Below are 10156 nucleotides of genomic sequence, written 5' to 3'. Positions count from 1 at the left end.
ATAATAATTTTTTCACACTTAATGTAATAGATTTGCAATTATGTGAAAATTTAACCAATCTTTCAAGCACTAATTACTACAAAGTAACCATGCTTAAAGAGGTCCAAAAATGTAAAAGCAATAAGGAAAGAAGCAAATACATAAATACCATAAATATGCCATTATGATTCAAGATTAAAAGATTTAAAAAAATTTCGTCAAAAACGAAAAAACGCTCGGAAAAAGGCATTTCTGGTCAAATTTTGGCTTTTTCACATTTCAAAAAGGTTTGAAAGCTTTCCAAAAGGCTGTTTTAACCCAAAATTCACTATTTTTGAGTGAAAATCTGGGTTCAAGGCCAAAAAATCTCATAAAACAGGATTAAAATTTATAAAACCGAGCTACTAATCTAATTAGTAACATAAAACTAGAAAAATAAAGCCATAAAGTTTCCTTGAAAATTTTTAGTTATAAAAATATATGAACCTGGCTCTGATACCACTGTCGAGTTTTGATGAGTCTAACTCACCGCGGAAATAAAACTGGAGCCCAAGGAAAAACTCACAATTAATACAACCAAAAGACATAAATAACAATATTAGAGAAAAGACTAAATTACCCTTGAAGCGTTCTTCACTCGACCAACAGAGCTCTTACTTGAGAAAGCTAAGCCTCACAAACGCAACGACCTCCGATGATATCTACACACAACACGACCCCGACCGGCCTCTTACTTGGAGGTTAGCCAAGTCGGACCAAAACACTACTTGAGTAATTAATTAGCTTAAAGGTTTTCTTTCAAGTGGAGATGCCTTTTTGAGCTCTTACTCAAGTGAGTTTTCCCAACTCCCGAGTGGGATATTCATAGGAATATTCAAGTGAGAAATCCAATCTCCCGTCGATGTGGGAGAGTTGGTAAAATCAATTTCTTCTTTTTATTTTTAAATCAAAAATAAAAGAAAATAGCCAACAATTAATTAATAAACAAGTGTCAATTGCACAAGGAGAGGTTAGGTGAGGACCATAAAGGGAAGGGACCATGCCTTCCTCCCCAATCTTCCCCAAAACCAGCCAAAGAAAGCCACATGCGCCAACCAGCTTGCGCCAGCTGGCACTGCCATAGCAATGCTGCTATGTTTGTTGCTAGCTTGCTTGGCGCCCCATAATGGCTGCTGCTATATGCGAGCTTGCTAGCGTTGGTGAGCTATAGCTGCTGCGTCTATGCGCGTGCCTTGCTAGCATGCTAGAGAGCCATAAATGCTGCTGCTATGTGCGTGCCATGCTAGTATTTGCGTGCCAGGCAGGCTGGCCTTCAACCAAGCTCCCACATGCGCAACAAGCCACGCTGCCTAGGCTAGTGCTTGCTAGACATGTGCACCTAGCAACGCTGCCTAGGTGTGGTGCACATGCTAGTACTAATTGGCCCTAGCACTCGGTTTCTCAGGGCATTCCGATGCTAAGGGTATTTTGGTAATTGTCGATTAATTAGTTTGATTTTACCGTCTCGTCTCTTATTAATTTGATCCGACTTGCGACGCTCGGTCTCGACGCTCCTAGCTCGATTTTCGACGTCTATATTACTTAAGCAACTCATTTTTTCCTTCTAATTTAATGCGTCGTGTCAGATCGTTAGTTGCTTGGGTGTGACCCGAAGGGTTCAATCAAGATTAAGCTATAATATTAATTATACATTAATATTACTGATCGGAGGCAACCTCGACCTAGGCATTCTGATCACTTGATCTAACTGAATAATTAGCTTTCTAATAGCTCCGAACCCTCTATCGGAATAATACACTTGTTCGAATGACACCATTCCTTTAAATATATACTTTAAAACACATTACAACTTTCATACTTGTAGACACCTAAAAATGTCTCCACAAAACCAAACTCAATTATGAACAACCTTTCACCGCCATTATTGGTCGAGTTGAGTATTTAATCTTTTGAATGCTTAAATCCATGTTTTCATTCAATACATTTCATAAACCAATCCATTTCCTAACTCATTTCCCTAAACCATAACTTGTTTTCCTTTTTTCGTAACCGAGAGAAACTGATTTTGTGGACTAATAATTTTGATCCAATTATTATTTTTTTGGATAGGCCTTGAAATAAGCTTTCCAAGCATATATCAAATTGGGTTGGAAAGTAGAATTGATAATATTTCCAATTATATAATATATGCCTTATTCTAAGTTACGGATAAAAAATTATCATTGTTTTGAAAACGCGTACAAAATTGAAATTACCGCGCACTGTGTAAAAACACCGCATCACGGCAAAATCTGACGAGGCACGATGCCTAGTGCCATGACACAATGCCTGGTGTCGTGACACGGTGCCTGGTGCCATGACACGGTAATTCCCAACGTGTCACGGTGCTTTTTTCCATGTTTTTTCTGCGTGAAAATCCACTGTGTCACGGGAATAGTTGCCGCGCCACGGGATTTTGCACCGCGTAACGGTGCCCATTCCGTGACACGAGGTTGTTCCTTGTTTTCTCCCCGTAAATCCTTCACGCGTTTTATCTTACGTAGGTTAATTATTTCCCGTGTCACTCTAGATTGCACCGCTTCACACTAAACTGTGCCGTGTCGCGGCATGCTTTTTTTAAGGTTTTAATCTTTTCTAGGGTTCCATGTGATCCCCTACTCATTGCCTCTATAAATACCCCCCTCCTTTCTACATTTCGGGGCACCAAAAATCATTTTCTCTTCCTCTCTTCTACACTAAAAATCATTCTCTTCTCTATCTCTTATTCTAAACCTAAACCTATATTTCTAATTACATTATTCCTCCATAAGAACTCTAAGGAGTCCATAATTAACCCGATGTTTAGTCCTTAAATCAAGGCGTGAAAGGTATAATTAACTAAGGGTTTGGATCAAAGAGACTCTACTTTTAATTTATTTTAATTTAATTTAATTTCAGTTTGATTTATATTTTTATTGAAGTTACTAAAAATTTATTCATAATGTAGAAATTTAAAGGAACACGCGGAATGTGAGTAATTAATTAATTTAATTACTCTTATTTTTATTCTTGTTACTAGTATCATGATTAGGTTTATTATGATTTTATTTGACTAACAATTTATTGTTGAATTGCTTCCAATATTAATGTTTATTCTATTATATTTACTGATCACCATATTGCATGTTTCAAGGAAATATGTAATTGAAAATCACGCCTGATGAGATAATTCTGACAATCGGTTTAGGTTCCTTTTTGATCTTATTGTTTAATCAAGTAATCACTAATATTGTAGAATTATGTGGTGCATTAATATTAAACAAATTTAGCTTAATAATAGTTTGGAGCAAATTGAATATTTTGTTTGTATGCCTTTGAGATTGCAGGAATCACTTTTCACTATAAGAATCGAGTATAGGCCAATACGAGCGAATGTGACTCCATGACTCACTTCGTACCATTATCCCCGATCCTCCTTTCGTGGATCTGAACCATATGGAGTTAGTAATCTCATGGATTATGAATGGGGAGTAACCTTCACGGGTCAATCGTTGTTGCCTATCGTTGTCCCTTATTCGTGGGTGTCTTTTATGATTTGTGAACGCTTTACAAGTTCCTTAAAAACTTGTTGACCGCTCCCTACTTTCCTTGTCCCTAATCGTATATGTCAATCCCACTTCCTATGAGGGCCAAGCATATTCATCACATGCTTTAACGTAGGCGCACTTCAAACAACGCCTACAATTTAGAGACTCCACTGGGGAGGATTCTTGGTTATTTATCGATTTAAGTGATCGGTATTTAATTGAGATTAGTGGATGAGACTTAAAAGATTCTTGAATTGTATTCCTGCTATTTAACTGGCATTGTCACATATGCATATGCATTTTAGATTACCTATTTTGCCACAATAGTACGTGTTCTACGTATGTGGCTAGCCCGAGGAATTTAAGCTCTATCAACCAAAAAACGCTCAGGGCAATAAGGGTTCATCCGAGTTTTTAAATGCACTCAAACCATGGAGTCGAGTTCGATTTCATAACGAACTCGCGGAGCTGCCCATTGGCATACATCCTCAAGGGAGGCTGCCTTGCTAACGCGTCCAAACTCTTAACCATGGTACCCTTTGACACCCTTTTAAGCTTGACCATAGCCGAATATAGAACTTGACTTTAGGTTGCGAACTTCATTGCATAATTTGTGACAATGTGCTTATATGTGCATTATTATAATTTATATATATATATATATTTTATTTTTTTCTCTTATTAAACCCTTTTTTTTTATTAGAGTCGAGTCATAAAAGTTTTTTTACTTACTTTTTGAGTCACCCTGATTTTTATTCCCTTATACTACACAAGATTAAACTTGTTTTGGTCATATCCAGAGTTCTAGAGAAAGTTACGTGTCGTGCAACCTATGGATTGTAGCCCCAAGTTTTATCTTTCATTTGGCGTTAATTTTTTCCCAGTCAGAGTCACAGATCAAAAGTTATAACCGATGTACTACAACCTGTCTAGTTTAGGTGTCTTTTTACAGTGAACTTTCTTTTTTCTAATTTTTTTTATATCTTTTCGTGCCAAGCTAGTCTTAGCCAAGTCATTTAATTCGTGTCAACTCGTATAACATAGAATTTTAGATTTTTATTTTTATTTATTTATTTTTTTTATACTCATGAGTCCTAACTCTTCTAGAATTCTAGTCCTCTTCCTAGTGTCTTGTGATCGATTTTTGCGCTAACCTTAACATGTGTTCTTTGTGTTTGTGGTTGATCTTATTTATGACTAACAATTGCCAATGGACTGTTTTCACCTAGTAAATAGCGTAAACATTAAAATTGGACAAAATTAATCAAGTTAGTTTGTCTTTTAGTCTTCCGTGCTATTTGGTCATTGGGTCCTTTGTTTTTCACAACGTCCTCATGTCTAGCCATGCGATCATACCGCGAGTCTTAATAAACTCACCTTATCACACATGTTGAGTCATTGCACATACTTTGTCTTTGAGTAATGCACTATATTGTTTATGATCGTATACTAGGACCATGCATGCGTCGTTTTCCGTCGTAATCGGAACGAGCGAAGTATTTCCCATCAGTTTTCAAAATTGTTTCATACACTCTTCCTTATTCAAGTATTGAGTGAATGCATTAAGTGAGTTCATCCTTACACAGTACTTGAGTCTAAAATAACTAGGCAATAGTTAGAAGAATAAGGGGAGCGTCACTCCTTCCTTCTTTACTTCCAATCAAAGCATCAACAACAAGAAACTTTTTTCCTCACCAGGCGGCAAGAAGTTATTCATAAACAGCCATAAAGACAAATCACGACGCAAGCTTCTCACCAAGATTTCATGTTTTCTTCTTCTTTTGTTTCAAACCCTTCCCCCTAAAAAGTCTAGCATAGGTTCTTCTTATCCATGTGTCTATGTGTCACATTTCTTACCTTCTTCATAAATGAACACCTCTTTCTTACATTCGATCACGTAACTAGCAAAAATAAATTAAAAAATAAAAAAATTACCTAACTAAACACAAGGTACACCAATGACTTGAGGCACCTTTGCAACCCTATCATTCCCTATTAACCGTTCAATAACATATCCATTTCTTCATCAACCACTTTGAGCATTATCTAACAATTGACCTTTTTTTTCAACCCATATTCACTTAAACCTGGGATGGGAAGGTGTGCAATTTGTGTAATAGTCAGAAAGCAAGTTCAAACAAAAAAATGTAATAATAAAAAAAAGAAAATAATAAGTAAATAGAAAAAAAATTAGCTAAGGGCAAGTGTTCCAATATTTTTGATATGAACACGTCTCAAATTGCGTCTTTCATCAAGTTCTTGGTACCATGCCTGAGAAACATGAATGCTAAGTGAGTGATGGACCACATGATCTAAGATTGCCCACATTCAATCAATCAATCAATCAAAGCCTTAATCCCAAAAGTGGGGTCGGCTAACATGAACCAAATTTGATTATTCCGTGTAGTCATCAACATAAATCTTTCTCCTCCATCCCTTACGATCCAAAACTTCATCCTCACGTAAATCCATGCACTTCATATCCTTCCTCACTCCTTCCAACCAAGTCATCTTTGGTCTCCCTCTTCCTCGTTTAATCCCTCCATGGTCCCACTCTTCCACTCTTCGCACCGGTGCACCCTCGGGTCTCCGTCTTACATGTCCAAACCAACGCAGACGATTTTCCCTTAATTTATCTACAATGCCCGCCACACCTACTTTCTTGCGAATAACCTCATTTCTGATTCTATCTCTTAAAGTGTTTCCACACATCCACCTTAACATGCGCATTTCCGTAACCTCCATCTTTTTAATATGCTCTTTCTTAGAAGCCCAACATTCTGTACCATAGAGCAACACTGGTCTTATGGCAGTCCTGTAGAATTTTCCCTTCAACTTTAAGGGAATGCTGCGGTCGCATAGCACTCCCGTGGCCGCTCTCCATTTAAGCCACCCTGACTTAATCCTGTGGGTCACGTCTTGATCAATGTCACCATTCTTCTGGATGATCGACCCTAGGTACTTAAAACATTCACTCATGGTCAAATCCTTTCCATCCAAACTCACCACTTCATTGCTTGTCCCCCTCTGAGTGCCAAAACGACATACCAAATATTCAGTCTTACTCCGACTTAGCTTAAACCCTCTAGATTCCAACCTTTGCCTCCATTGCTCCAACTTGACATTAACCCCATCCTTAGTCTCATCCACCAAAACGATATCATCTGCGAACAGCATACACCATGGAACCTCATCTTGAATTAAGATTGCCCACATTGATTAAAAAAAAAAAAAAATTAAAGCAAAAAGAAATGTTAAAAATAAAACTTGCAAAGTCTAATACATAATTGCATAACTTGGGGGCTGCTCACGGGTCTAAAGCCTTTTACCCCTTTCTTCCTTAAACCATCAACTTAACCACATTAAAACCCTTGAAAGACCTCTTTGAGGTGTACATACACTTGTGCAAAGTTTGGTTAGAGCTACGTTTGGCCTGATTCCTAACGGATACGTAGGCAACTTAGCCTCACATCGTGGTGCGGCCACATTCATATTCATATCCACACATGATCGAGTCATTTCCAATGCTTATCCCTAAACATTTAGAGCTAGACTTGGGGGATTGAACCCACATCACATTAGCTTACCCAGCCTAAAGAGTCATCATCTTTGACTCTTCTCACGTATATTTCCATCACCATAACCCTTGCAGCCGGCCTTAGTATAACATTCACACACTTCACTCCCACATCCATATCCATATCATCCTTCCCTTTAAGAACCCTTTATCATAAAACCTTGTTTCAACACTATGCGTGTTTCATCATCTTTAAAGACAACATTCATTAGAAGAAACATTGCATACTTGCTTAGCTACCTGACCTGAGCAATGTTCATTGTTTCACGCATCGCATAATGTGCCGAGCACGCAACATTTATATATCAATGATTTTTAATCATACAAAGCATATTGTGCTTAGTTCCTTGACCTAAGCAATATTCATTATGCAACAATCACTTCATTTATATACATGCTTAGCTTCCAGACCTAAGTGACGTTCAAGATCGCTTCTTTACACCATATATGATGCTTAGCTCCATGACCTAAGTTCATTCATCTATCGTTTCACATGATGTAATTGTCCTTATCCTCTTGGCCTAAGAACATGCATCATGCATACATTATTTTAAAGACAAGCAATTCAATCCATACGATTCATTTCGTCTTTCTCAAGGAGGAAGTTCAAAACTTCTTCCCTTATTCATCTTTTTCTTTTGGGAAGTTCAAAAACAAAAATTCATTTTTCACGTCTTTCTTTTTCGGGAGAAAGTCGGTACCTTCCACTCGTCTCATGATAAAAATGACGGAAAATTTTTACTTTTGCATTTCTGTTGCTTGTGTTTGCACACAAACACCATATACACACACAACTACAAGTTATACATATGTCATGTCATGTCAAGTCAAGCTTGGTCAAGTCAGTTGGTCAAGTCAATCGTAGTCCATACGAGTCCTTTAGCAAATTTTATTTTGCAAGTCTCAATTACAGCCCACGTCCGGGGACAAGCGGATCATCTACAATCCACGTTTGGGGACAAGCGAACCATCTACAACCCATGTTTGGGGATAAGCGAGCCTTTTACAACCCACGTTCGGGGACAAGCAAACCATCTACATCCACGTTCGGGGACAAGCAAACCATCTACAGCCCACATCCGGGGACAAGCAAACCATCTACATCCACGTTCGGGGACAAGCGAATCATCTACAGCCCACACCCGGAGACAAGCAAACCATCTACACCCCACGTTCGGGGACAAACAAACCCATTACATCCCACGTTCGGAGACAAGCAAATATTTTACAGCCCACGTTTTGGGACAAGCGAACCAACTACAGCCCACGTCCGGTGACAAGCGGACCATCTACATCCCATGTTCGGGGACAAGCGAACCATCTACAACCCACGTTTTGGGACAAGCGAACCGTCATCATTTTAAAGATCATCTCCCAAGCAAAAACAATTCCCGGCGCAAGGTTCTCGATACACTGAGTCTTGCAATCTCATCATCAAGTCTTTCCTCAAGCATAAAAAGTGTCATTCAGTGGATTTCGTCAAGCATAGAAACCTGCCAAAATCATCTATCGACTTTCCTTAAGCATGGAAAGTATTATCCGGTGGATTTCTTCAAGCATAGAAAACCGCCAAATTCATCTGTCGGCTTTCCTCAAGCATGGAATGTATTATCGGTGGGTTTCTTCAAGCATAGAAAAATGCCAAATTCATATGTCGACTTTCCTCAAGCATGGAAAGTATCATCCGATATGTTTCTTCAGGCTTAGAAAGCTACCAAACTCATCAGTCGACTTTCTCAGGCATTGAAAGTGTTTCAACGAAACGTCATCCGGTGGATTCCTTTATGCATAGGAAGCTACCAAACTCATTTGGCACCGATACACTGGTGTCTGATAAGCATTTTATCCCTTTACTCTTTTATATGTAGAACTAACATTTTTTTTGCAAGTATCGACGTTTACAGAGTAATTTAGGATCGCAGAATGTCTTGAATCATTCTCCTTCTCTATCGACTACTTTGACTATCGTTTTTGAAACTGACGTTTCTACAAACTCGGGCAAAATAGGGGCTTCTGTAGACACCTAAAAATGTCTCCACAAAACCAAACCCAATGATGAAGAAAATTTCATTTCCATTATTGGTAGGGTTGAGTATTTAATCTTTTAAGTGCTTAAATCCATGTTTTTATTCAATACATTTCATAAACCAATCCATTTCCTAACTCATTTCCCTAAACCATAACTTTTTTTCCTTTTTTCGTAACCGAGAGAAACTAATTTTGTGGACTAATAATTTTGATCCAATTATTATTTTTTTGGATAGGCCTTGAAACAATATTTCCAACCATAAATCATAAGCCCAATTCCGATTTAAAACAAAAAAGATATGAGCAAAATACCAAACTCGGCCCAAAATCGACACCCTTCTACTAAAAAAGCCATATCATAAAATCTACAAATGATTTTGACACGATTCTAATTTTTTTGGAAAGAAGACTTGATAAGCTTTTCAATTATATATTATATCCCTTATTCCAAGTCACGGATAATAAATTATCATGGTTTTAAAAACGCATACAAAACTGGAATTACCGCACACAGTGTAAAAACACCATGTCACAACAAAATCAGACGTGGCACGATGCCTGGTGCCGTGACACGGTAATTCCCAACATGTCACGATGCTTTTTTTCATGTTTTTTCTGCATGAAAATCCCCCTTTTCACGGGAATAGTTGTCGCGCCACGGGATTTTGTACCGCGTCACAGTACAATTTCCCATGTCACGGTGCCCATTCCGTGACACGGGCTGTTCCGTGTTTTCTCCGCGTAAACCCTTCATGCGTTTTTATCTTCCCTAAGTTAATTATTTCCCGCGTCACTCTAGATTGCACTGCATCACACTAAATTGTGCCGTGTCGCGATAGTGTTTTTAAGGGTTTTTATCTTTTCTAGGTTCTTTGTGATCCCCTACTCATCGCCTCTATAAATACCCCCTCCTTTATACAGTTCAGTGCACCAAAAATCATTTCTCTTCCTCTCATTTACACCAAAAATATTCTCTTCTGTATCTCATATTCTAAACTTTAAACCT

The sequence above is a fragment of the Chenopodium album genome, chromosome 9, assembly GCF_948465745.1.
Source record: "Chenopodium album chromosome 9, dcCheAlbu1.1, whole genome shotgun sequence".
Lineage (NCBI taxonomy): Eukaryota > Viridiplantae > Streptophyta > Magnoliopsida > Caryophyllales > Amaranthaceae > Chenopodium > Chenopodium album.
This window is presented reverse-complemented; position numbering follows the sequence as displayed.